Source organism: Symphalangus syndactylus, chromosome 5 (genome assembly GCF_028878055.3).
Source record: "Symphalangus syndactylus isolate Jambi chromosome 5, NHGRI_mSymSyn1-v2.1_pri, whole genome shotgun sequence".
In the NCBI taxonomy this organism is placed as follows: domain Eukaryota; kingdom Metazoa; phylum Chordata; class Mammalia; order Primates; family Hylobatidae; genus Symphalangus; species Symphalangus syndactylus.
The window spans coordinates 36,646,652-36,674,208 of NC_072427.2; the positions used below are offsets into that span (position 1 = coordinate 36,646,652).

Consider the following 27,557-nt stretch of genomic DNA (forward strand, 5'->3'; position numbering starts at 1 on the left):
CTGCTCTAAAACATAAAGTCTGTTAAGAAAACAAAACCCCAGGTGTGGTGGCTCACACCTGTAATCCCAGCACTTTGGGAGGCCAAGGCAGGCAGATCACCTGAGGTCAGGAGTTTGAGACCAGCCTGGCCAACGTGGTGGCAAAACCCCGTCTCCACTAAAAATACAAAAATTAGACGGATGTGGTGGCGGGCACCTGTAATCCCAGCTAATCAGGAGTCTGAGGCAGGGAGAATTGCTTGAACCTGGGAGGCAGAGGTTGCAGCGAGCCAAGATTATGCCATTGCACTCCAGACTGTGCAACAGAGTGAGAGTCTATCTCAAAAAAAAAAAAAAAAAAAAAAAAGACCAAGAGCTGTCAACATAAAAATCCTGCTCCCAGTTTCTTTTGATAACTCTGAAGATCTACAGCCCTGGGCTGAATTTGCACATGGAAAGAACGGGCTGCAGCCCAGGAAACACAGCTTCTTCACATAGGTACTCACCCTTGGGTTTGCTGAGGCCTCACTACTCTTGCCAGGCTTGGCTGGGAGCTTTGGGGAGTTTGGGGCCCTGGTGATAAAAGTCAGGTGTCTGATCACAGAGAAACAGACAGGCAAATTTGGCTGGCATCTTTGGAGCGCCATTTCCCAGGCACTGGAAAATGATGACATCAACGGGAAATGATGAAGAAAGTGAGGAAAACCAGGACAGTTTTCAGACAAGTTGAGTTTGATTTGCACGTATTTGCAGTTAAAAAAAAATGTGACTGCATCTTGGAGGAGAAGTTGAGGCTGCAGACACATTTCAGAGGGAGAGAAAAGTGAGTTTCCAAGCCCCAGGGAATACTTGAGGTCCCACCAAAGAGAGGAACACAGACAGGGGAGCCCAAGGGATAAGAAAAAGCCAGGTTCATGGGATGATGTGGTAGAGGTGATGATAAGGGTTCACCCAGAACCTTAGTTTCCCGGACAATGGCTGTGAGTAGAAACTGCGGTGGGTGGAGAGGTAGATGAGGCTTAAGGAGACAAGGAGGGGTCAGGTGTTTAGGGTGTGGTCAGGAACCAGCCAGGTGAGAGGCATCGAACTTGATAGGCTGCTTGGTTTAATGTAGTTCCGAGTTTGCACCTGCCCTGGGGCTGGTAGCAGAAATGGAGAGTGGGCAGGAATATGCTTGATCATTCATTCATTCATTCATTCATTCATTCATTCATTCATTCAGTACACATTTCCTGAATACCTACTATATGTCCAAAGCTATGGTAGGAAAGATATGGGGATGAAGAAGCAGACACAACAGTTCTAGCCCTTAGAGCTCACATTCTAGTGTAGATCTGCACTCACAATTGCCACACGGCACATCTAATAGTAAAGCAGTGGTTATTGCAGACTCACTGTGCACCTGGCTGCAGGCCCAGGTGGGTGCTCGTTCCCTCTGCAAGAGAAACAAACATTCCAGGGTGCTGTGGCCGCCTGACCTATAAGGGTGATGCAGCTGCCTGGGGATAGACAGTGCTTAAAAAATAGTGATTATGCTTCTAGGGGAACACAGAGGAGGGCATTATGCTAAGGAGTCAGGGGAGACTTCTTGAAGAAATGAAGCTTGGGGCCAGGCACGGTGGCTCACGCCTGTAAGCCCAGCACACTGGGAGGCTGAGCTGGGTGGATCACCTGAGGTCAGGAGTTCGAGACCAGCCTGGCCAACATGGCAAAACCCTGTCTCTACTAAAAATACAAAAATTAGCTGGACATGGTGGTGGGCACCTGTAGTCCTAGCTACTTGGGAGGCTGAAGCAGGAGAATCACTTGAGCCTGGGAGGCAGAGATTGCAATGAGCCGAGATTGCCCCACTGCACTCCAGCCTGGGCAACAGAGCAAGACTCTACCTCAGAAAAAAAGAAATGAAGCTTGGGATAAGTCTTGAAGAGTCAACAGGAGTGCCACAGCTATGGGGGAGAGCTGAGGGTATAGCAGGACAGAGCCATGGAGGTAGGAAGAGGGCGTGCCATTCGAGGACCCGTCTGTAGTTCAGTGCGGAAGTACGCAGGGTGTGGAGTGGCAGGAGGCCAGAGTGGAGCCCAGAAAACAGAGGCCAGATGAAGAATTGGTGTGAGCTGCATATGAATGGGGTGGGAATGAATGCTCTAGTGGGACTGGGAAAAGAGGACCTGAGCCTCAGGGATGGTGATGAGACAGAGGCTGGCCACCCCAATTGTGGTGGCAAGGAGAATGCTGAAGAGTGAATGCAGACTAATTTCAAACCCTGGCTCCATCATTTACTGTGTGCCCTTGGACAGATTCCTTAATCTCTAAGTTTCTAATCACTTGAATGAGGATCATAAAAGTTTCAACGGCTCTGGTGAGGATGAATACCCATGGTATCTACCAGATGACAAGGACTCAATAAAAAGCTATTATCACCATTGCATTTTAAGCTGTCTCAGGTCTGCATTAATGCTCTCTCCTGTGCCTTCTGGCCTTGGTTTATAAAACTGCTTGAAAACAGACTATTTCTCCTCCAGCTCTGACCCACCTCCCTGGCTGAAGCCGTGGCAAATGGGCACTCCCTGTGTGAGGATGGCAGGGGGTTGCCATGGTGACCTCCCAGCTTGGCTTAGGACTCTGAGTGTACTGAGCCTTTTTTCTTTTTTCTTTTTTTTTTGCCCTAGCTATCCCAGCTATTCTAAATATTTACTGCTAGGCGATTATTACATATCTGAAAAAGCTGAATGATATTTCCTAGCACATTGCAGAGAAAAATGGAAAACAATCCACATTTCTGGCCAACAGAGAACTGGCTGGGTAACTTACGGCACATCCATGCAAAACTGTACCATGGGGCTATTAAAAATGGTACAGATCTGTGGTAACTGACAGGTAACAGTGTCATGACAAGTTGTTAAATGAAAAAAAGCAGGTTATAGAACAGCCTAAATCTCATAATACTGTCTATATAAAATGGTGCTACATTTAACTGCTTTGTATTTATGAACAGAAGAAGATTTAGAAGACTGTTCATTGTGGCTGTCTCTAGATGGTAGTGGTAGATCAGCAAATCTAGGGATTTGCTTTACTCTTTCTCCTTTTCTGTAACAACAGAGTTTGCCCACAATGAACATGTATATTCTTTTTTCTTTTTCTTTCTTTCTTTTAACCCAATGCTATTAGAAGAAAATAAATGAATGAGTCCTCTAACTCTTGGCCAGTCTTAAAGGGATTAATTGTGTCAGCCAGCCCATGGGTTGCAAATGCTGGCATTTGCTTGTACACCCACCTGAGAAGGTCACAGGTGAGCCTTACCCTATGTGCCCCATCCTGCCTGCTGGCCCAGGAGCACCACTGGCCATTCAGGGGAGCTAGGGACCAAGTCCTAAAGCCTAACAGCTCATGCATTTGGAAAAGCCACCCCATTTCCCGGAGCCAAAGACGTAAAGAGGAGGATCCCTCCCTCACCACCATAGGTGAAGGTGGAGGCTGGTGGGAGCACTCTCACTGGGAGCATGGCAGAGGCCATCTGTTAGTAGACCTATATCAAGCACTCACTGTGAGCCAGCCTCTGTGTTATCCCTGGAGACTCATGGAGATCCAGGCAGACTCTTGGCCTAGCGGACAGAGGGCTCCAGGAAGGGCTTGGAAATCCAAATCCTCCTCATTGTTCCTGCAAGGTCTGTTCTCCTGCCCCATGGTCCACACTTTATGTTCAAACAAGAAAATAGTGCAGTCCCCAGCAGTAGGTCCTGGAAAACTCCACTCCTTAACATATCCCCAAGCCCTCGGCAGTCCCCCAGCCCCACCTCCCACCAGCCTTGCCATACGCCCGCCCACCTCTCATCTCGGTCCTTAGTGCACCAGGAACTTCCCACCCCCATGCGCTCTTTGTGCTTGCTATTTGCACTAGATGAGACATCTCTTCCTCCATCTTCTCTTCTTGATGAAATAATTCCTCCTCTTCTTCTTCTTCTTCTTCTTCTTCTTCTTCTTCTTCTTCTTCTTCTTCTTCTTCTTCTTCTTCTTCTTCTTCTATTTCTTCTTCTGCTTCTGCTTCTTCTTCTGTTTCTTCTTCTTCTTCTTCCTCTTCCTCTTCCTCTTCTTCTTCTTCCTCTTCTCCTTCTTTTTTTTGAGACAGGGTCTCACTCTGTCACCCAGCCTGGAGTGCAGTGGTGCAAACACAGCTCACTGCAGCCTCGAGACCCTGGGCTGAAATGATCCTCTCACCACAGCCTCCCTCCTGAGTAGCTTGGACCACAGGCACACGCCACAATGCCTGGCTAGGCTTTTTTTGTTTTTTATTTTTGTTTTTTTTTGAGATGGAGTCTCCCTCTGTCACCGAGGCTGGAGTGCAGTGGTGCCATCTCAGCTCACTGCAGCCTCCGCCTCCTGGGTTCAAGCAATTCTCCTGTCTTAGCCTCCCGAGTAGCTGGGATTACAGGTGCCTGCCACCGTGCCCAGCTAATTTTTGTATCTGTAGTAGAGACGGGGTTTCACCATGTTAGCCAAGGTTGGCCAGGCTGGTCTCGAGCTCCTGACCTCAGGTGATCTGCCTGTCTTGGCCTCCCAAAGTGCTGGGATTACAGACATGAGCCATCGCACCCAGCCCTGACTAGTTTTTAATTTTTTTTTTTTTTAGAAATAGGGTCTCGCTATGTTGCCCAGGCTGGTCTTGGAACTCCTGGGCTCAAGTGACCCTCCCACCTTGGCCTCCAAAAGTGCTGGGATTACAGGCATGAGCCACCAGTCTTCTTGACCAAATTCTTCCTTTCCTTATGACTAAACGCAAACGTCACTTGTTCTATAATGCTTTCTAGGGCAAAATCAGCTTCCACTCTCTTCTGGGTTCCACTACAAGGATATCTATCATTTCGTTTGCAAACTTCAGTTAGATGCCAGTGTCCTGGTTTTCATCAGGTCAAGACAGACCGAGCATGTCTTGGTCATTGCTGTGCCCATGGTGCCCAGCCCAGGAACACTGTCCAGTGTTCCTGTTCAATGAATGACTGTTTGCTGAGCCACTGAATGACTTCTGCTGTCCACTGCACTCTGAGCCCTAGAGGCAGGGTCTGGCCCGGTTGTCTGGCATCTTCTACACAGTGGTTGCCATGCTGTGTTCACAAAAACTGCACTTCACTGCCAAAATTATACATCTGTTTGGTCCGAAGATATTTATTTCAAAAGCTTAAACATCAGAAATCTCAAACAAACTAATTGTAAAACAAAATGTAGGAGACAACTGGGAAAATGTGAACATTTGCTCTTTTATGATAATGAGGAATTATCCATTCTTAAGGTACAGTAATAGCACTGTGGTTATGTGTTTTATTGGGCCATTTTCCTTTGGAGATGTATACTGAAGTAATTGCAGATAAAATGATATGATATCTCAGATCGGCTGTAACAGAATCTGGTGGGGATCCAGGGGACTGGGTAAGAGTATAGATGAAAAACACTGGCCATGAGTTGATAATTGCTGGAGCCAGGCATAGAAGTTAATCTACTAATCTCTCAATCTTTGTATATGCTTTGAAAAAGAGAGAATAACAATGTCAGAAAAAACCCTGAAATATGAAATATGTCTTTTGAGTCCTACTCAGATGTTGCATGCCTATAGACAAAGCAAAACTCTGCTGCAAGAATAATTATCACTCTATTCACAGACTTTCCTAACATGTGGGATATCAACATGACAGTTTTGAAACTGATACAGGAAGTGTGCATCAGAATCTCCATCTGAACAAGATAAAACCAAAGAACTTAAAGGCAAATTGGAAATGCTTTAGAAACAAAAATCGTGGCTCCTTATAAATAAAAGACGGCAGTCTCTGAAAAAAAGCCAAAAGGCCTTGTCAGCAGAAAATATTCGAAGATATCACACAAATATATCTTCTCACTATTCCCCAACTAGGGTAGAGTCAGGAAAAGCTTTTTCTAGAAAATTTTACAGGGAAAAAAACATACTTGTGACATAATGATATTGCCAACATCCTTTGATTTTAAATTTCTGCTTTAAAAGGGATCAAATAGTATCCCTTCTTGAACTTTCCATGACTGAATTTTGAGTTTTTGAGATGGATAGGTTTTAATGTTTTGAATATTTCATTTTTGTTTATTTTATCTGCTAACATAGACCAGAATGAGAATGTGTATTTTTCTAAGTCAACCTTTATTGGAATTCTAAAGCATTTTTATATTTAAAATTATTAAATATTTGGGTTTCCTGTTTTACATTTTTTAAATACCTTTTTGTAAAATGCAAATACTGATTTCAGCATTATATGATATGCATATTGTCGGCCCTGGTGATCTTACTCCAGCATGTAATAACTATTTCCATGTATTGTCAGAGCTGGAAGGGGATGCTAGGCACCTCTCTGGATGGACATCAGAATCACCCAGTAAGTAAAAAAATACTAGTGCCCAGGCCCAACCCTAGCTCATTTAAATCCAGCTCACCAAGGGTCGGGGAGGGGAAGTGGGACCCACGTCAGTGACTGTAAAGCTGGTCCCAGGTAAGAGGAGCAGAGCCCACCTGGAGCCAGTCTGCTGCTGAGCCCTGTAGATCTAGCACCAGGGTGCCGAACGCCAGCCTGGGCTCTTTCTGGCTCTATGCTACCCAGCTAGTTGGCCTCCAGGGTGGGTGCAGCAGGCGGGGTCCTCCCCCAAGGCTGGGAAAGGGCAAAGCCCCTGCCAGGCTGATGGCAGGTAACTCCAGGCCCTGACTGTTGGGTTCCCCTCACCCCAACAGGGAAGCCTCTGGCCGCTGGGGAAGACGAGATCCTATCTCCACCCTGCTCTCAAGCTTCTAATCTGATCAGAAATTTGAAGTCTGAGATAGAGCTGCCAGCCTGTGGAAGCCAGCCCAGACCACAGAGGAAGGAAAGGAAGGAGACCCAGAGAAGACCTGGGCCGAGGGTGAGTGCCTTCACACGTCCAGGGGCAGCAGGCTGGGAACCTGGAGGAGGCCATGCAACCCCTGAGAGCAGAACCAAGACCCCCAGACAAGAGCTTCTAGGAGACAGGCTTCATTCAGCTCAACCCACAGAGGCAAGGCACCGCTCCCACCCGCATGCTGCTCCATGGGCACTGAGCTCCCTGCTCCAAAAACGTCCAGACAGAGTCTAAGGTTCTAACCCTGGGAAGAGGTGAGGACTGGTTAAAGCTAGGGTAGAGACAGGAGCCTGGAAACCTCTCGGCAGCAAGTGCCAAGCCCGGCTGTGTTTCCAAATAACCTAGAGGCTTGTCAGAACCCAGAGCCGCCAAGGTGGGCCTACCTCCAACCTTCTGAATGAGGGTCCCTTGGGGTGCTGCCTGGGGGTCACCCTGTTATCAAGCTCCAGTGGTGAGTCCCACGCTCAGCCCAGGGAGGGAACAACTGCTCTGAGCTGTGCTCGTTTGGGTCACATGGCCTAGAATCCGTTTGGGAGACAAGACACTCACTACCAAAAGCAAGCAGAAGTACAAGGAGCTGGGGACCCACAGAGCAGTCCCCCTTACCCATGGCTTCAGTTTTTGGGGTTTCAGTCACCTGCAGTCAACGGTGGTCCAAAAATAGGTATATACAGTGCAATAGGATATTTTGCGAGAGTGAGAGGAGAGACCGCATTCATATATATATATACTTTTTTTTTTTTAATGGAGTCTCGCTCTGTCGCTGAGGCTGGAGTGCAGTGGCACGATCTCGGCTCACTGCAACCTCCGCCTCCCGGCTTCAAGCTTTTCTCATACCTCAGCCTCCCAGGTAGCTGGGATTAAAGGCGTCCCCCACCACACCTAGCTAACTTTTGTATTTTTATTAAAGACAGGGTTTCCCCATGTTGGGCAGGCTGGTCTGAAACTCCCGAACTTAGGTGGTGATCCACCTGCCTCGGCCTCCCAAAGTGCTGGGATTACAGGTGTGAACCACCGCACCCAGCATCGAATAACTTTTATTATAATACATTATAATAATCGTTCTGTTTTATTATTATGGTTGTTAATCCTTACTAATTTATAACTTACTCTTTACCATAGGTATGTATATATAGGAAAAAACATAGTATATACCAGGTTTAGTACTATCTGTGGTTTCAGGCATCCACTGGGGTCTTGAACTATCTCCCTTGCAGATAAGGGGGACTACTGTACTAGCAGGACAAGGTGAAAAGCAGGTGCCCCAAGAACAAGGAGGCAGAATGGATGATGGAGGTGAGTTTAAATTCAATCCCACATCTCTGCAGTGAGTGTGTGCTCAGTGCTGGGGTCCGAGCTGGGCAGAGTGTCAGAAATGTTGGCTGCCCTCAAAGAGAACCCCATCTTTCTGAGGAGACAGACATACCCAGTGGACCACGAGCAGGTAACAGGAGAGAGGGAGACAGACATCTCTGAGGGATCACCTCCCTCCACCTGGCTGTTAAACAGGTGTCTCAAACATGACATGGCTGCAGTTGAGCCATTATCTGACACCAAATCCTGCCTTGTGCTTCGAACAAGGTACCCACTCTGCTTCGAGATGCATTCCTTGCCTGCCTAGACAATTCCACCACACCATCTGTCCCAGCCCGAGCCCCACTTCATCAGCCTCCAGTGCACCCCTCTTCTCTGAGCCCCTGCTGCAGCTCAGGCTGGCTGGGTGCTCCCAGAGCACACCAATGGCCCTCTGGATGGCAGGGCTCCTGCCTTGCTCACTGCTGGGTCCTCGCAATTAAACATTGCCCAATGTATGGGATAGCACTCAGAAAAGATCTGCCTGGTGGCTCAGAGAAGTTCAGAGAAGAAAGCCTGAGCAAGGATGCTGGTGCAGTCAGGGCAGGCTCCTGGTGGAGGCAGTGCTTTAGGTGGATACCAAAGAGGCTGAGGACTTGCTTTGGCAGAGGAGGGAACAATGTCCCCAGGGACAGCAGAGGTGCAAGGCAGGGAGGCAGGCAGCAGACGGCAAGCAGGGAGACCTGCTGGTGCTAAGCTCGGAGAGGCAAGAGGTGGGAGCGCAGCGTGGGGAGAAGGGGAAAGGAGGGTGGGCACGTGGAGAAGGCCATGACATAGCACCCCGGGTGCATTTCAATGCCAGGCCAGTGAGGGACCGTCCAGGGAGCCACTGCACCTCCCTAGATGATTTGCATTTGTGGGAAGCTTTTCTAGCAATCATTAACTCTGAGCTTCACCCGCTGGGACTAGGGGGATTGTAAATCTGTAAAGCTGTAGGTGAGCCATTTCACGTAATCATTACCCAAAGAGCACACCTCACAGGTGAGGGGAAAATGGTCAGGGCAGCCAAGCAGCCAGGGAGATGTGAACTGGCAGAGGGAAGAAGGCTGCATGGACCTGGGTAGGGCGGTGGACCGGCATGGGCCCAGACGCTCAGCAGAGACTGGTGGGTACTAGAGGTCAGAGAAGGACGCAGGGCCCAGATGGGAAAGGGCATGTCTTGTAAGTGGCCCCACAGCCAGTGGGGAGCTTAGATGGGGTGGGGGAGCCTGGGCGGATGCCCCCGCCTGCATAATGTCCAACCAATCCCCCTGGTGTGTATGGCATTTGGGGTCCAGAGTCACCTCACCCAGGCTTTGAGTCCCGAAGCCCCTCTGGGCCTCACTTTCCTCCCTTGTGAAATGGAGATGATGATGTTTGATTTGAAACACCACTACTGAGCGCTCAATCTATTCTCAACCCCTTATGGGCTGGGCGCATGGCTCACGCCTGTAATCTCAGCACTTTAGGGGCTGAGGCGAGCAGATCACCTGAGGTCAAGAGCTCCAGACCAGCCTGGCCAACATGGTGAAACCCCGTCTCTACTAAAAATACAAAAATTAGCCAGGCCTAGTGGCGTGCACCTGTAATCCCAGCTACTTGGGAGACTGAGGCAGGAGAATTGCTTGAACCCAGGAGGCGGGCATTGCAGTAAGCTAAAATCCCACCACTGCACCTAGCCTGGGCGACAGAGCAAGACTCCATCTCAAAATAAATAAATAAACCCCTTGTGGGCATTTTACACCCCACTTAATTTTCACAGCATCTCTTTAGGTGGACACTTTTATAATCCCCAGAGCAACTACTTCTTTGGGGTGTTTCAAGCATTAGTAAGTGTAAGCCCCATGTGTAAGCCCTTGATGCATAGCCGGGACTCAAAAAGAGCAACTGTCATTCTAACTTATGACCAGGGACATGCCTTCTCTGGCCTGTCCCAGGCTACAAGATAAAACGGAAAATGTATTCTCCTTCCTTCTTGCTAGGACATTATTTTTCCTGCTAACCCAATATCATAAGTAACACACTTCACAACATTTGAATGCAGTGGTGGATTAAGAGCCCCAGTGGCTGAAATGTGACACAAGACATGTGTCACATTTTTAATTCTAGCATTAAAATAATTCTAGCATTATTAAGCACAGGCTTTTTTTTAAAAGGGTTGAGGCAAAATGCATTATTTAAAACCTTATGGCCGGGCGCGGTGGCTCATGCCTGTAATCCCAGAACCTTGGGAGACCGAGGCAGGCGGATCACCTGTGGTCAGGAACTCCAGATCAGCCTGGCCAACATGGCAAAACCCCGTCTCTACTGAAAATACAAAAACTAGCTGGGCGTGGTGGAGCACACCTATAATTCCAGCTATTCTGGAGACTGAGGCTTGAGAATCACTTGAACCCAGGAGGCAGAGGTTGCAGAGAGCCAAGGTCGCACCATTGCACTCCAACCTGGCAACAGACAGAGATTCTGTCTTAAAAAAATAAAAAAATAAAAAACCCTATGAATAATGAGAATAACAGTTCATCTAAATCAGCCCCCGAAAACGTGCAGCCCGAGCCCAGAAGGTGTAAATAGTAAGCCCTCCGCCTTCCCTGAGCCTTCACTGCCCAGGACCACCTCTGAGGCTCCAGGCTGGCCTTGAGCTCCTGACCCAAGGATTGCCCCGAGCCCAAGGGGAAGGAAGCGGCATGGGACTGGCAAGTGCATGACAGTGGAGGGGCTGGAGGGGAAGACTCTTACTACAGCTGTCCCTCAACCCAGGTAGTCCCTGCCCCCAGAGCTCCAACTGCCATTGCTTGTCATGGGAAATGATTCACTTTGCCCAGGGAGAAAAAGCAGGGCCTCTATATGAAAAGTGAGAAGAAAAGAAATCACTTCCATAGTTTAGACACCTCTCCCAAACACGTGTCCCTGGGTATGTGAGGTGGAAAGTGCCGGTCAAGGTGAAACACACTTGGAGATAGGTCCTTGTATTTCTTGGCACAGGAATGTCACTCAGGGCTGGCTGTGGTAAGAAGGTAAGGCTGGGTAAAAACGTGGAAAAGCGGTCACCTCTGCAGTGTGAGTCAGGGGCCAGCCCCTATGCCCTGAGACTGGAGATTTCCCCATTTGAGACCCATTTCCTTGGGTCTTCAAGGATGCTGGAAAACATGAAGACGTGCTGATGCTTTGGGGAGAGGGGAGGTGTTATGGGGATTCACTGAAATTATTAGAGCAAACTTTTCTTTTCTTTTATTATTCATACAAAGACCCAGATCTTCCTCCCTGAACAAAGCGAATTCATTTCCTCAATAACTGGCAACCATTGATGCTGCAGGGGACACATGAGAGCAGAAGGGGTGGAATGGAAGGGCAGAGAACGCAGTAGCAGTCGTGTGAAAGCCCATCGTAAACAGTCTGTGGGGAAAGGAGCTCTGGGCAAGGATTCCTAAGACGTGGTTCAAGTCTGACTTGAGCTGTCCCCTGGGAAGCCCAAGGGATTCTGCACAAGCTGCACACCCTTCAGTTTCCTCATCCCAGGCTGAGAAAATAGATATGACCACTCCTGCTCTGCTTTCCAGAGTGGTCCCTAAGATCACATTTAATAGAGCACCCGGCACCAGCAGGTGCCCAGACAGCGATGCTGAAGGCACAACCAGGCACAGCCCAGGCACATGAAACCCTTCGGCTCCCCCAAAGCAGGAGTTGTCTAACCCCCTAGAGACCCGGTGCAGCCTCTGTTCTTCTCATACCTGCAGGACACTGGAACAAAGCCATCTTTCATAGAACAAGACCCACCTTATCAGGAGAGCTGTTTTCCCTTTGAAAGTCAAATCTGAGGCCTTGAGACAATGCGGGGTGTTCCCAGCACACCAGGCCTGGTGGAGGAGGCCCAGCCAGAGGCTCCCTCTCCTCCCCAGCACACTGCCCAGCCAGCCTGCAAGAGCACGGCTGGAATTCACCTCCTCAGACTCCCCCTCTGTTCTTTTCAGGCCCTTAAGGTAATCCTGAGGGTGTGATGCAAAGACTTTATCATCCATGGGAGGGAATGGTCCAGATACCTAAAGGCAAAAATGATGCATCCAGAAGAGAGGCCAGGTAGGAATCCAAGGCCCAGAGATGTTGGGTGGCTGCTTAGGACCACACAGCGAGCTGATCACTGGTCCAGAGACCATGGTCTTGTTAAGCTACACCCAGAAGTAATGTTCCAGCAACTGGGCATCTGGAACTGCCTCTAGGACAAAGGGAAGATTAAACCAAACCAGACTAGGAGGGACAGGAGGGAGAAGGGCCACTGGGCCAGTCACTTTCCCTTCCTGCTTGGTTAAGCCCATGCTTAAGCCAAATTTTCATCCTCCTGCACAAAATTTCCTTTTGTTTTCCACTTACAATTTGTAAAAAATGATTAGTCAGGTTCTAGAAAGGATGTGTACCAAAAACACCGAAGAAATGAACTATTGACATCCTCTATTTCAGAAACGGAAGCCCTCCTCTCGGAACTCCCTGCTCCTTATCACTCCCTTTCAGCAAGCCAGGATTCCAGGCAGGAGGCATTGGTGAGCCCTGATCTGGGAGAACGGTTGTTCCCTACCATGGGGTGCTTGGGGAGGCGGCTGTGAAGGAACTTCAGTCCCTCACAGAAAAGCAAGGTCCCTGAGTCCACCCACTCCCCACCCTGCCCATCTAGTTTGCAGCCCCCACCAGGACTCCCCAGCAGGCAGAGAGGGGGCGACATTCACAGACTCCCACCCTCGCTGTTGGCAGGAACTCCATTGCCTCCTGTCCCTTTCCTTCTTAGGCGGCTCACCTGCTCACCTGTCACCCCCCAACCCCGGGGTGACCAGTCGCCATCCACTGGCCACCCTGAAGGGCTGACACTCAACCTCCCCTTGGGGACACCTGGCTCTGTAGAGTGCCGGAAATGGGGCCTCCTTGGTGGACTTCCTTTTCTCTTCCTTCCCCTTTCCTACCTTTTCTAGACGTACTGTCTGCTCGAGTTCTTCCTTTTTTCAAGAAATCTTCTCTGCCAATCACAGCCCATCTAGGTTCCCTTTATTTATTTATTTATTTGGTTGTTGTTGCTGCTGTTTTTGAGACAGAGTCTCACTCTGTTGCCCAGGCTGGAGTGCAGTGGTGCAATCACAGCTCACTGCAGCTTCAGCTCCCTGGGCCCAAGTGATCCTTCCACCTCAGCCCCCTTGAGTAGCTGGAATTGCAGGCACACACCACCATGCCCAGCTAATTTTTAAAATTTTGTAAAAATGGGGGTCTCACTATGTTGCCCAGGCTGGTCTCAAACGCTTCAGCTCAAGGGATCCTCCCTCCTTGGCCTCTGAAAGTGTTTGGATTTTACAGGCTTGAGACACTGTGCCTGGCTGGGTTCCCTTATTCTTTACATTGGCAATGGGGACTATACGGCATATCAGGGAGTCATGACAGGGTCTTTACTGGGGAGGTAAAACACGTACACCAAGGGTTTAAGATCCATGCCACCTGGCCCAGTTCAGGGTTCGTGAGAACTAGGCAAGCACTTGCTGAATATGAGATGACTTCCCCACAAATTCCACTCTCAAAAACGTAAATAACTGCGTAAGCAACAATACAAGAGAAATTCCAAGGTAGCACGAGGAATTGCCAAGTAGGTGCATGCGTTTGTGAACTTCCCATGGATTTACTGATTTATAGCACATAGGACTGTGACCTAGGCCAGCATTATTAGAACGGGCAAATCCCCACCCCCAAAAAAGAGTCTCTGTCATTTAAGGCAGTGTGGAACAAGGCCTCAAGTTTCAGTACAGCAATGCCACCACCCATCATCCGACCAGTGTTGCTCAAGTCTTCATGCTTTAAAGACTTTTTGGTCTTCCGGTTTCTTTTTTTTTTTTTCTCAAGTCAAATGCCCCTGGAAAGTCAGAAGCAGTCACCAGGTATGGGCAGCTGATCCTGGGGGAGGGCGGGGGACTGGGCGGGAGAAGGGGGGTTTTCTTGGGGCGGAAGAAGGCACCAAGAGGGCTGAGGCTCACTTCAGATAGGAGGGAAGTTCCCCTGCTGCTGTAACAAGCAGAAGAGAGAGAAGAGGATGACTTTTGCCAGGGTTGAAGGGCAAAGTCAGATGATTGAGCTCAGCCAGGAATGGGGTTTTGTTAATGTGGTAACCAAAAGGTAGCAGGGTAGGGGGTTTACTGTATAGCAAGAGTCAAGTTGGACCTAATGCAAGGTTGGAACACACATCTAGGTCCTTCATCATAGGCATCTTCAAGCCCCACTCTGAGCCCCCAGAAGGAGTTACCACAAAATCAATCATTCTTGGAAAGAAAAATCCTGTTTTCAAAAAGCATCTGCAGGCTCCACCCTACCTCTTGGACCCTATCGCCCCTGCCTCCTCTATACACCATCAGATTAACCTCCTCATTACAGATTTTCCTCCAGCCTCCTTCAGTTCTGATTGCTGTCCTCCCGGACACCCAAACACACCCACACACTTCCCTGCACCCCCCAGCTTGCTCCTGCCATTCCCACTACAAGGCATCTCCTCATCTCCATTCTTCAAAATCCATCTCCCCAGCCCACCTCCTCCAGGAAGTCTTCCTGGAGAGCTTGCTTATTTAACCACTCATGCTCTGATGGCTCTGGAGCATCACTGGGCCTGCAGTTTACTGACCCTTACATTCTATTCCTGTTTGAGGGTCCTTTGTGGTCTCAATTGTACCTGCAGGATTTTAACTGATGGAGGCAACTGAGTGATAACAGAGAGAGGCAATGCTGCTTAAAGAAGAATGTATTACCTGCATTTCCCAAGAGGAAGGGCCACACCAAACCCAGTGTGTGGCTGCAGGGGAATCACCAGGCTTTGGTCAGTGAGCAGGAGGCCTCGGTCAGATCCTTTATTGGGTTTCAAGGGGAAAAGCACAGTAGGGCAGGTTGAGCAGGTTAGGAATGGCTAGTTTAAATAACCCCTGTGGGCACTGGGGCATAGAGGCTGTCCCAACTCATTTGGTACCTCGGCCTGGGTGACTAAGGGCAGGGAAAGATTGGCAGGGTGCATCAGAGTTAGATAAGGAAGTGATTCAGAGCATGGATTTTAAGTTGCAGGGGAGATGGAAACAACTTGGGCTGATTGTTTGGCCCTGTGACTAACAAATGCCATACAAACAAATACAAAATCTAAGCAAACGTCAGAACACCATCCACTCACTTCCCTCATCTAACTCAGGTTCCAGGCTTCATCAGTGCAATCACTCTCGCTACATCGGTGAACTCTCTCACCCCTCTAACTTTTGCTCTCTCGTGAACACAGCCCCTTCCCTAGATGAACTCACGATCTCCTTCACTCTTTCAATGTGTAGCCATCCAATTCCTGGCACACAGCTCCCTCTTCCCTCCTTTCTACCTGTCATGACAGCGAGGTATCTCCCTTCCTGCCTAAGGACAAGCCCTGGTTCATTCTGGAACTCACCTAAATGCTTCCTCAAGGACCTCCATATCAGAGATGCCCTCTCTAGTGAATCTCTTCCATCAATACTCATAATTCTTAAAAAACAGCAGTAACAGCAATAATAATAATAATAATAATAAATTGTTGACCAAATGGGTAAGGGAAAAATGTATAATGTATATTCCAGACAAGACTAGTTTCCCCAGTACATCAAGATTCCCTCTGATTCCTCGGATAAGAAAAAGATCAACAACTTCAAATAAAATTGATAAAACATATAGACAGTCCACAGAAAAGGAAATTCAAATGACTTTTATATCTGTGATAATATATTTAACCTTTTCAAAAATGCAGGTTAAAACTATATCAAGAAATCATTTTTTGTCTTCCAAATTGGCAAATATTGGTGAGTTTGGTAACACTCTCTGTTGGAGGGTGTGGTAAATGAGTATCCTCATCCACTGCTGGTAGGCGGGTACATACTTACAAACTCTATGGAAAGCACATTGCCGATATCTTTCCAAATATAAACGCACATACCCTTGAACCACCAATTCCACTTCTAGGACTTTATCCTACCTATAGCCACCTACATTTGCAAAATGACTGAAGTACAAGGGGATTCTGTGGGAAATCATTTGTGGTGGCAAAAGGCTCAAAACCACCTCCATGTCCAAAAAACAGATTAGTTAAATAAGTTCTGTGACATCCATAAGCAAGGAAGAAGCAGCTTTCTTTTGTTGCTGTTGTTGTTTTGTTTTTTTAGACGGAGTCTCACTCTGTCACCCAGGCTGGAGTGCAGTGGAGCAATCTCAGCTCACTGTGACCTCCACCTCCCAGGTTCAAGTGATTCTCCCACCTCAGCCTCCCAAGTAGCTGGGATTACAGACACCTACCATCATGCTCGGCTAATTTTTGTATTTTTGTAGAGACGGCATTTCACCTTGTTGGCCAGGCTGGTCTCAAACTCCTGACCTCAGGTGATCAGCTGCCTCAGCCTCCCAAAGTGCTGGGATTACAGGTGTGAGCCACTGCACCTGGCCAAGAAGCAGCTTTCTATGTACTGATATGGAAAAACCTCACAGTAGGTAGCTAGGTGGAAAAATTAAGACTCAGGAGCAGAGTGCATGCATGTGCCACCATCCGGAGGAAATAATCTGTATACGTCTTTTCTAACACATGCGTGGAACTGGTAACATTGCCTCTGAGGAGGGAGGGAACAGGGAGATCGGGGGAGATAGGAGGATGAAAACTCTTCCCAGTGAGATCCTAAACCCACTTCCCTTTCTGGCTTCTTCACTCTCTCCTCGCATCTACTGACACATTTTTGGAAAAACTGTCTGCCAGCTGCCTCTTTTCCCACCTGCTGCCCATTCCTCAACCATCTCAGTCTGGTTCCTCCTCGTAGCACTTCAAAATCCCCAGCCACTTCTCAGTCCACATCCACTTGCTCATGCTCCACAGGCTTCACAGTGGCCCGTGCCCTGCGCCTGGAGCACTCTTCCATGGGCCTCCACAGCACCATTCTCCATACGGTCTTCCACTATCTCTCCTGGAACTCGTTCTCCATCTCTAAATGTTGGAGCTCCTGCTGCTTCCTGCCAGGCCCTCCTCTCCATGCTCCACTTCTCAGTCTGCAGGCTCTCCCAGGGCTTCTCTCATCACCTGTATGCATGTAGCTTCCAACTGTGTAGCTCCAACCAGACCTCTCTTCTGAGCTCAGGACCCCACCTGCTGTCTCCCAGGTATCTCCAACCCAGCATGCTCCAAATGTAATTCACCAGCTTCTAGTCGGTTTCATTCTCTGCACCTGGAGGATTTCCTTAGCACTCTCATGTCCAAACCCTTTCGGTCATCAGAACCTAGAGTGTTCCCTCCGGAAGATCCCCGGAATCTGACCCTTCTCTCCCACCTTCACCACTGCTTGCCTAATCAAAGCCTTCCCCATTCATTCAGTGAGGAAGCTACACCAGGTTCCTCACTGCTGCCTCCATGCTCTCTCTCACCTCAGGGCCTTTGCACTTGCTGGAACCTGTGCCTTGAATACTCTCCTCCACTCTCCACCCCTGCTGTATCCTAATTAATTCTTATCTATCTTCTGGAATTCAGATTAATATAACTACCTCAAAGAAACCTTTTTTGACCATTAGACCAATGGATCTCACTGGGGGGTGGTTTTGCTCCCCAGTGGACATTTGGCAATGTTTGGAGATATTTTTGGTTGTCACAAGCAGGGAGAGGTTGTGTGTGGCTACTGGCATCTGTTTCATAGAAGCCAGGGATGCTGCTAAACATCCTGCAGTGCACAGGACAGTCCCACACGACAAAGAATTATCTGGCCCAATATGTCAGCAGGGCCAAGGTGAGAAATCCTGCTCTAGCCTGTCATGTCCCCATGATACATTTCCATAACACACTCCATTTCTCCTGCAGACATTCAGTCTTTAGCTGTGCAAAGGTATTGGCCAGATTCCATTCTCTGAGCTTTATGGGATGAATAAATGAATTAAAGTCACTAGGTCATGTTGATCTCTGGGTCTCTACCCACAGTGCCCAAACCAAGCATGCAGCCCCAAGCTTGGCAATGAAAATGTGTGGATTGATATGACATGCCCAGGGCAGGGATTGAGCCACACTGAGCAGGGGCCACCCTGTGTCCTGGCTTTCAACTCCGCAGGGCCCTCCAGGTCATCTGAGGGCAGTCCTTGCCCTGGCCCTTGACTGGCTTCTCACCTTGTACTCAGCAACTATCTCTGCAATGCCGTTTCACACTTGTCAATGCCTCATCTCTAAGTTCATCTCCTGGTGGTTCTGTGGGCCCCTCAAAGCCACCAGGCCCAAGTTTATCCACTCCTCATGTTGTTAAGCCGGCTGCTCCTCCAGTGAGCTTACCCAGGTGCCTGCACTACCATCAACCCAGCCAACAAACCAGAATCCTGGGCACCCTTGTGTGGCACAGCACCCTTCAGACTTGCTCCCTCTACCTCCCCACCGACAGCCACAGGGTCCCCCAGCTTTCTCCCACTTGGTCTTCTTGCCTGAAGCCTCTTTCCCTCTCAGTCCACCTGGGACATCCCTCCCAACTATATCCTTCTAAGATGACCATCAGCCTCACTTCCTGATGAAAACTCCTTCGACACTTCTCACTGTCCACAGGGCAGAGCCCAAGTTCCCCAGCCTGGCGGGGGATGAAGGGTGCAAGACCTTCCCTACTCTCCCCAGCCCCTCCCACCCTCATGACTTCATCTCCAGCCCCAGGCACAAACACCTCGGCGCCACTTTCTTCATGCAGCCTGGGCTTTTTCCTTCCCTCCTCTTCCCTTCCCTTCCCTCTGAGCTGCCCAGAGATCCCACGCTCATCCTTAAAACCTAATTCAAACACCTCTTCCTTAATACTCTGATGATTCCTCGAGAACTTAAACATAGAACCACCATATGACCCAGAAACTCCACTTCTAGGCATGCATCCAAAGGAAGTGAGAGCAGGGACACAAACAGATACTTGCATTTCCATGTTCATAGCAACATTATTCACAGCAGACAAAAGGTGAAGCAACCGAAGTCAGTAACAAATGATAAACAAAATGTGGTATATACCGGGAGGTGGAGGATGCAACGAGCCGAGATCGTGCCACTGCACTCCAGCCTGGGTGACAGAGCGAGACTATCTCTCAAAAAAAAAAAAAAAAATGTGATGTATACATAATGGAATATTATGCAGCCTTAAAAAGGAAGGAAATTCTGTCACATGCCACAACATGGATGAAACTTGAAGACACTATGCTAAGTGAAATTAACCAGTCACAAAAAGACAAGTGCAGCATGATTTCACTTACGGGAGGTATCTAGAGTACTCAAATTCATAAAAAGACAGAAAGGAGAATGGTGGTTGCCAGGGGCTGGGGGAGGGGGAATGGGAAATTATTGTTTATTGGGTACAGAGTTTCAATTGAGAGATGATAAAAAAAGTGTAGAGATGGATGGTAGTGATGGTTGCACAACAATGTGAATGTACTTAAGGACGATGAATTGCAGACTTAAAAAATGGTTAAATGGGCTGGGCACGGTGGCTCACGCCTGTAATCTCAGCACTTTGGGAGGCTGAGGCGGGTGGATCATGAGGTCAAGAGATCGAGACCATCATGGCCAACATGGTGAAACCCTGTCTCTACTAAAAATACAAAAATTAGCCGGGCGTGGTGGCACGCGCCTGTAATCCCAGCTACTGGGGAGGTTGAGGCAGGAGAATTGCTTGAACCCAGGAGGCAGAGGTTGTGCTGAGCCGAGATGGTGCCATTGCACTCCAGCCTGGGCAACAGATAAAGACGCCGTATCAAAAAAAAAAAAAAAAAGGTTAAATGGTAAATGTTATGTTTTGTATGTTTTACCGCAATAACAAAAGGTAACAACAAAATAACACAACAAAAATTCCACCTCTTCCTCTCGGGAAGCTGCCTGAACATTCCCACCACCTCCCCAAGCACATGTGTTGCCCCAGCTGCCCACCCCCAATTCCCCGCAACACAGCTGGGTGGAGCTGCCCACACCCCACTCCATGCATTCCATGTACATTCCCAGTACCCTGCAGGGACAGTCTGACAGCCATATCTGCCCTCCGAGACTGAGGGGTTCTGCAGGCAGGCATTATGTCTCATTCCCTTCTCCTGCCCCACATCTAGCCCACAGTCCAGAGCACAGTTTCTTCAATGAAGGAATGAATTCCCCAAACCAATAGCTCTGGGTTAGTACTATCCCAAACCTCACAGCCTGTTATTCCCAGAACAGTGATTTACTTCTAATATTCATCAACAAACCCCTCCCCCTGCCAAAGATTGTCTGCCCTTCCATTAAGCAACAAGGTCAGAAGGAGGTTTCCGTGGACGAAGTTAATAAACAGCTAACTTGGAAGGAATAAACAAAATAAAACCCAGGGTAGGCCGGCGCAGGCGTGCCCTTGCATCTAACAACACCACACTCCACCCTCTCTCCCTCCTCTGCTTGGTGGGTGGGCTGATTCACTTCCTGTGTCCCCTCCCAGGGCAGCGTGAGAGGGGAAAGTGGGTGGAATGCTGAGTCCTAGGACATGGATAGATGATTAGTCACCACGCTGCCCCGCGCTGGAAGGCCACTGACCTTAGTGTGCGGGCCCGAACCTCAGGCCTCTCTCCCCCTCACCCCGAGCCTCGCCCCACCCACCCCGACTTATGTAACCCAAGGTCTGGAAGGCGAAGAGAACTGGCCTTGGCTCTCAGCATGAGGTCCAAGGGGCCCCTCCACCCATAAGTCCTTGCACACCCCACCTGTTGACTCTTCATTCACACCCAGTCCACATTCATGAAACAGGAGCTGGAAAGAGAAAACGGTCTCCCCTGTCCTGAGGATGACTGTTGGGAGGGTCTTTATAGATCATTGAACCCAGGGGTCTCAACCAGAGATTGGGCATCCCCAAGAGGACATTTGGCAACGTCTGGAGACAGTTTTGTTTGCCAGGAAGGGAAGGGAAGGTGATGGTGCAGTGTCTGGTGGGTAGAAGCCAGGGTTACTGCTAACCTCCCACAATGCACAGCACATCCCTCCTCTCCACCGCCCACCACAAACAAAGAATTATCCGGTCCCGAAAGTCAATAGTGCTGAGGTTGAGACACCATGATGAATCCAAGCTGTACAGAAGAGGAAACTGAGGCAGAGGAAGTGACAGGATCAAAGTCACACTATGCATTAGATAGTGTCTGAATTAGAATCCAGGGCTCTCTACCAACCACACTAGCTTTCAGCTCCCGGGAGTGCAGTGATCAACTCCAAGACAAGTGGCAAGCTAGTGAAGTGGCTGAATTTGGGACTCTGGGGTCTAGAAGCTATCATAGTTGGGCTCTGTGTCTCTGGCAGGCTCCAAATGAATCCCACCAAGGTGAACCTGACCATCTTGGTCACAGGGTTCCCAGATAATCAGAGGAAGACTGTCTGAAGGGGCTGTGGTGTGTCCAGGCAGAAAGACCCTCTCTGAGGCTTGGGCAAAACTCACCCCTTAAGTCCATAGCATGCTGGGGGTGGTCCTGGCTGAGGTCAAGGTCAGAAGAGAGGATGACTATGTAAGGCAAAACCTGGATCGGAGGACAGGGCATGTGTAAGAATTAAATCTTGGATCACTGCTTTGGGGGCACTATCTTTTTTCCTAGATGCCAAAAATGATTGTGTCTCTCGCACCTGCTTGATCCTCACTGCCATACTGCGTAATTTCAAACTGACGTCTAGAGTCACCCTTACCCTTTTCTCCAAGGAGCCAACACCATGTCTCCAACTATGGGCCAGACACCAGGGCATCAGAGCTGACGGTGCAATCCCATTATTTATGAACAACTGACTCACGTCGTGTTGCAACAGGCGTACTTTTCCATCCACTGTGGCTGAAAGTCAGCAAACTTGTAGTAACAGTGGTAATAAAGAGAAGGCCAGGACAGCAGTGCATGAAGCTCTGTCTTAGGTCAGGGACTCACCCTCTTCAGGAGCAAGGAGCCCATAGAGGGTGGTTGGGGACAAGGATGGTGGGGTAGGGAAGGGCCTACAATGGCCTCAGTCACAGAAAAAGGCCCCATTACAGATTCGTTTCTTCAGGCAAAGCATTATCACTGCTCCCTCACCTGCCTGTCCCCTTCCTCCCTAACTTTTCCAACAAGCTCGAAAACTCCTATATATCCTTCAAGGCCTAATTTCTGGAGTCGTTCCCCCAGCTCCAAGGTTCAGGTGCATTCCAACCCTGAATTTGGCAAACCACAATCACGATGGAAAAAGATGTTTGGGGTCAATAGCTGGGCTTGGGGAAAAAAGCCAAAACTCCCCATGGATGGAATGTAGAGGCCTGCACAAGATCTGCTTCTCTGTGGGGGGCATGCTGAGCACTGTGGCCTCTAGGCTCTCTTGCCAGATTCCCAAGTGAGGCCTCAGAACCCCAAGGCTTCCCTGGGCCTCTGGCTGCACTTCTCAGACTGGTCAGTTATCCCTAGCCCAAGTCCATGGGAATGCCACCCCTTTTTCCATGGCTGCCTGGAGCCTGGCTTTGGACTTCCTTAGTTCTCCAGTGCACTGGAGAATTAATTAATATATTAATTAATTTGCTTATTTATTTATTTATTATATTTATTTATTTATTTAATTGCACTGGGGAATTGTAAAAGGCTGCCTGCAGAGGGCACTATTTTCACCAGGAGAGAACTCACTAGCAGAGGAACTGGCTGCCTTGGGAGAGCAGCCCTGGGAGGTTTTCTTTGAGGATGGAGGTCTGATGGGGATAACTCCTTTCTGGAACTCTCCAGTCGCCTCATGTGGCAGCTGTCCGTTCAGTCTGGGAGCTGCCCCTTTGGGTAACTCTGGAGGCAGCTGGCCTGAAGGTTCTCGCCAAGGGCCTCTTAAGCACCCCTAGCAACCAAGGTAATTCAGAGTGGGGGACAGAGACCCAACTTTGAATTAACTTGAGTCTAATTAGGAAAAGCTCCAGCTGTGCCTCCAAGAGTCACTCCTCGCCTCTGGGTCTCAGTCTCCCCATCTGTATACTGAGAAATGGTGCATTGGATGTGTTCATCTACTCAGCGCATGTTAACTGAGCACCTACCACACTCTGATCTCTGCGGAGAGACCATGGAATGAGAGAGACAAAAGGCCTTGCCCTCACAGAGCTGCTGTTCTAACAGGGAGGACAGATGGCAAACAACATTAAGGAGTGAAATCTACAGGCCATCAGAAGGGGATGCGAGCCATGGAAAATGAAGCAGAGAAGGAGCAGGGGGACATGGCTGCTAAGGATTAGTCCAGCTTAGAGACTCTGGGTCTAAAGCTCTTACTCTGCTGGATCCTTGTTAGGAGTCAAGAATGGTGGCAGGAAACTGGGCAGGGCCATGCGTGAGTACAGGGACAGCTCTCAGGGGTGGTGGGGATGGTGGGCTTGTTCATGGGCTTGAGCCCCAGTCAGTCTCTCAGCGGTTTTCTCCAGAAACAGAACTGACCAACTCCGGGTGTGCTGGCCTCTTCTCAGGTAAAGGCAGACACCTGGGTCTGCTGAGGAGTCCAGGGGTCACAGAGGGTTCCTGGCAGGGCCCCAAAAGTCCTGACTGAGGGGAGGATTTCTTCACAGCAAGGTGGGCGGCATCCTCAGGGCACTGCCAGGGACTCCTACATCCCTCACTCTGCCCTGACCGTCGATGAGCAAGACACTGGCCACCTCCAACTACAGGGCCTCTCAGACCCTTCCTTCCCTCCTACTGATCCTCCCCTGCATGGTGGGATGTCCCCTCCCCTTACATGGGGAGGGAGGGAGAGGAATTTGAAAGTCCCCATTTCTGGCTGGGCATGGTGGATCACACCTGTAATCCCAGCACTTTGGGAGGTAGAGGCAGACAGATCGCTCGAACTCAGGAGTTCGAGAGCAGCCTGGGCAACATAGTGAGACCCCACCTCTACAAAAAATACAAAAATTAGCCAGGCATGGTGGTGCGTGCCTATAGTCCCAGCTACTAAGGAGGCTGAGGTGAGGAGGATAGCTCGAGATGGGGAGGCGGAGGTTGCAGTGAGCTGAGATCATACTACTGCACTCCAGCCTGCTCTGTTGAGACAGAGCAACACCCTGTCTCAAATATATATATCTGACCAACCCGGAGTTGGTCAGTTTTGTTTCCTGGAGGAAGCCACTGAGAGACTGACTGGGGCTCAAGCCCATGCACAAACCTACCACCCCCACCACCCCTGAGAGCTGTCCCTGTACTCACACATGGCCCTGCCCAGTTTCCTGCCACCATTCTTGACTCCTAACACTGGACTAAAAAAAAAAAAAAAAAGAAATCTCCCCCCATTTCTTATGAATTCACAATTTTTCTTTTCCTATAGGGATTATTTTTGAAAATATGTCTCGCAAACCTTCTGTGCACTCAGGATGAGTGAGGGATACCAAGATGCTGAGAAAGGACTTACCGCCGACCAGGGAGGCCAGGCTGACACACAGGAGAAAATAACAATCTGCTCTTACAGTTTGCTTCGCAGCCCACAGAGTCCTTTGGAACAACTTATTATCTCCTAAAACCACACGGGGTCTGTTGTTCTCATTTTACAGATGAGGAAATTGAGGCCCAGAAAAGCACCTTCTCTTCCCCCAATACATAGCTGCCCCGTGGAGTGGTAAGGAGAGAGAGGAGACAATGAAGATTAAAGTTTCCAAATAATTCCAATTCCAATTCTTACCTCTGGAGGGATGTGTAAGAATTCTATGTAAAGGGACAAAGTTGCTCTGTCTCCAATCTAAGGTAGGGCCAAGCTGGGCATGGAACCCACCAGCCCCGGCCTCTCCTTGGCGGGACAAGGGTAAAGTGAAAGTCCCCTGTCTCTCTGGAAAAGCACATGGGGGCTGGGCGAGGTGGCTCGCGCCTGTAATCCCAGCACTTTGGGAGGCCAACGCGGGTGGATCATCTGAGGTCAAGAGTTCGAGACCAACCTGGCCAACATGGTGAAACCCTGTCTCTACTAAAAATACAAAAATTAGCCAGGAGTGGTGGCAGGTGCCTGTAATCCCAGCTACTCGGGAGGCTGAGGCAAGAGAATTGCTTGAACCTGGGAGGCGGAGGTTGCCGTAAGCTGAGATCTCGCCCTTGCGCTCCAGCCTGGGTAATAGAGCGAGACAAAGAAAGAAAGAAAGAGAGAGAGAGAGAGAGAGAAAGAAAGAAAGAAAGAGAGAGAGAAAGAGAGAAAGAAAGAAAGAAAAGAAAGAGAGAAAAAAAGAAAGAAGGAAAAAGAAAAGAAAGAGAAAGAAAGAAAGAGAAAGAGAGAAAGAGAAAGAAGGGAAGGAAGGAAGGAAAGAGAAAGAGAAAGAGAGAAAGAAAGAAAGAAAAGAAAGAGAAAGAAAGAAAGAAAAAAGAAAAAGAAAAGAAAGAGAAAGAAAGAAAGAAACAAAGAAAGAAAGAAAGAGAGAGAGAAAGGAAAGAAAGAAAAGCACACAAGATTAAGGATGTGCCCTTGGTGTAAGGGGAAAATGTTGCCCCACGTGGGTAAGGGTGCCAAAGGATCTCAGTGGTGGGGCTGGACACCTTTCTGATTCAACTTTTCAGAGTGCCCTTTCTGCTTACCAAGGGCAAAGATAAGGCAGTTGGAAAAGAAGCTTTGCTGTTGCAGGCTAATCATTCCATTGTCGCAGAGCACCTTCCGTGTGCCAGGTACTATGGCTACCGCAGGGAACAAAGCAAGTCTCTGCCCTCCTGCAGTTCTGGGAGCTTAGCAAGGCTCTGGCTGGCTCTTGGAGGACTTTCCTGACTGGAGTTTGTGTCTGCTTGGAGGTGCCCTCTCCCCTGAACCTCTTTCACAGGCAGAACCTAGGGGGGTGGGGAGTGGGGGCAAAGAAACAAACCTCTGCTGAGTCAAGGGCACTGCAAGAATGCAGAAGCAACCATCCGGCCCTGGAAGCATGTGGTGGGAAATCCGCCACTCAGTGGTGGAGAAAAGTCCACCAGTTTCTCCAGCAAATGGCTGAGCCTCGTTGGGCCTCCTTGTCTTCTCATCTGCTCATGTGCTAATGTCTACTCGCCATTGGTTTGTTAGGTTCAAATGAAATCAGGGATGTGTCCCTGTTGGCTGCTGGCTCTTCTCAGATCCCCTGACCTCTCCCCATCTCTTCTCTATGGCTCTGCGTGGGAAGGGGCAGTTGTCACCCCCGACTCCCACTAAGCTGAGCCCTCCTCCAACCTAAGCGGGAGGAAGCCGGTTCTGCTCATGGATAAGAGGTACCTGGCTCCTGAGTTCTCGCTCTCCTGGGCTGGGGTCCACCCCCTCTTCTGGGCTCATCCGACTGGGACTTGGGAAGTGCTAGGGGAGCCAAGAGATGCCCAGCTGGGGGCTGTGGCCAGGGGGGAGGCCAATGACAGAGCACGGGGAACTCCCTGTAGCTGGGCACCCACTTCAACAGGGCCGGGACCGACCCCCGCAGGCAGTGGGCCGCCCCTCACCCACACGGTCCTGCTCAGCCCAGGCTCACATCTGGGCTCGGGAGGCGGGAAGCACAGGTGTAAAGAAATCGCCAACTGTGCAGCCCCAATCCAAGGGTTTTATTAAAGTGGGGATGGCGGGAGGGGGGCGGTGGAGGAAGGGTAAGCGGCGCAAACGCCCTGGAGAGTGAGAGAAAAGGTGCAAGAAGGCAACAGCTCCCCTCACCGCCCTCGATTGCAGCAGAGAGCCTTCTGCACGGCGGCGGCCGCCCCACCTTCACACTGGCCCCGCGTGCGGTGAAAGTGGCCGAGCCGCACCGCCGCCGGATCAGGGCCGCCCCGGCGCAAACTTTCCCAGACCCGCCCTCGGAGCGGCCACCCGGGCTCCACGGGCGCAGGGCTGCTGGGGCGGCCGCGGTGGGCGGGTGCGCGTGGACCGGGAGGTGGGGAGGCGGCGCGCGGCGGGGAGTCCCGCCCCGGGTTACCTGGGTTCCGAGGGTCTCGGGAGTCCAGTGGACAGGGCGCGGGGACAGCACAGGCAGGCCGGAGACCAGACACACTCCTCCCGGGCTGCGGCGACCCCGGAATCGCAGGCCCTGCACCTGGCCCTGCGGGTCGCCGCGCCTACCCATGCCGGTCCCCGCCCGTCCCCTCCCGCGCGGGGCGGGGCGGCCCCGGGGGAGGAGCCGAGGGCGGTGGGCACCACTCCCTGAGCCAGGCCTGCGCCTCATCACGTGCCACCGACCCTGGGCTCTGTGACTTCCAAGGACTCGCCACCCCATTCCACAGCCTGAGGTGCCACCAAAGCCATGAGCCCAGGGGAGTCTCTCACACCCCATTCTCCTAGGGCCCATGTACCCCACTCCCACCTCCACCCCAGGAGCCTAAGGCCAGCAGGGAGCCTGGAGAGACTCCTTGATGGGAGAACTGCGGAGCTTGCACCTCGGTAAAGTGCATGGGGTGGAGCACAGGGAAGGAGAAAAAATACAAACGGGTAC

The 27,557-nt window shown here is 50.0% G+C and overlaps 1 protein-coding gene and 1 non-coding gene across 2 annotated transcripts in view; one reads left to right on the plus strand and one right to left on the minus strand.

Annotated features, from left to right (window-relative positions):
- PAQR5 (progestin and adipoQ receptor family member 5) overlaps positions 1–27,191 on the minus strand; it is a 103,198-nt gene extending 76,007 nt beyond the window's left edge. The window contains exon 1 of the mRNA XM_055277971.2: positions 27,045–27,191. The gene's annotated coding sequence lies outside the window, so the exon portion shown is untranslated. The remainder of the gene's footprint in view (positions 1–27,044) is intronic.
- Positions 1,365–1,492, plus strand: LOC129483778 (small nucleolar RNA SNORA77). Its single transcript, XR_008658274.1, has one exon. It is a non-coding gene; the product is annotated as a small nucleolar RNA SNORA77 (small nucleolar RNA).
- Positions 27,192–27,557: the final 366 nt, after the last annotated feature.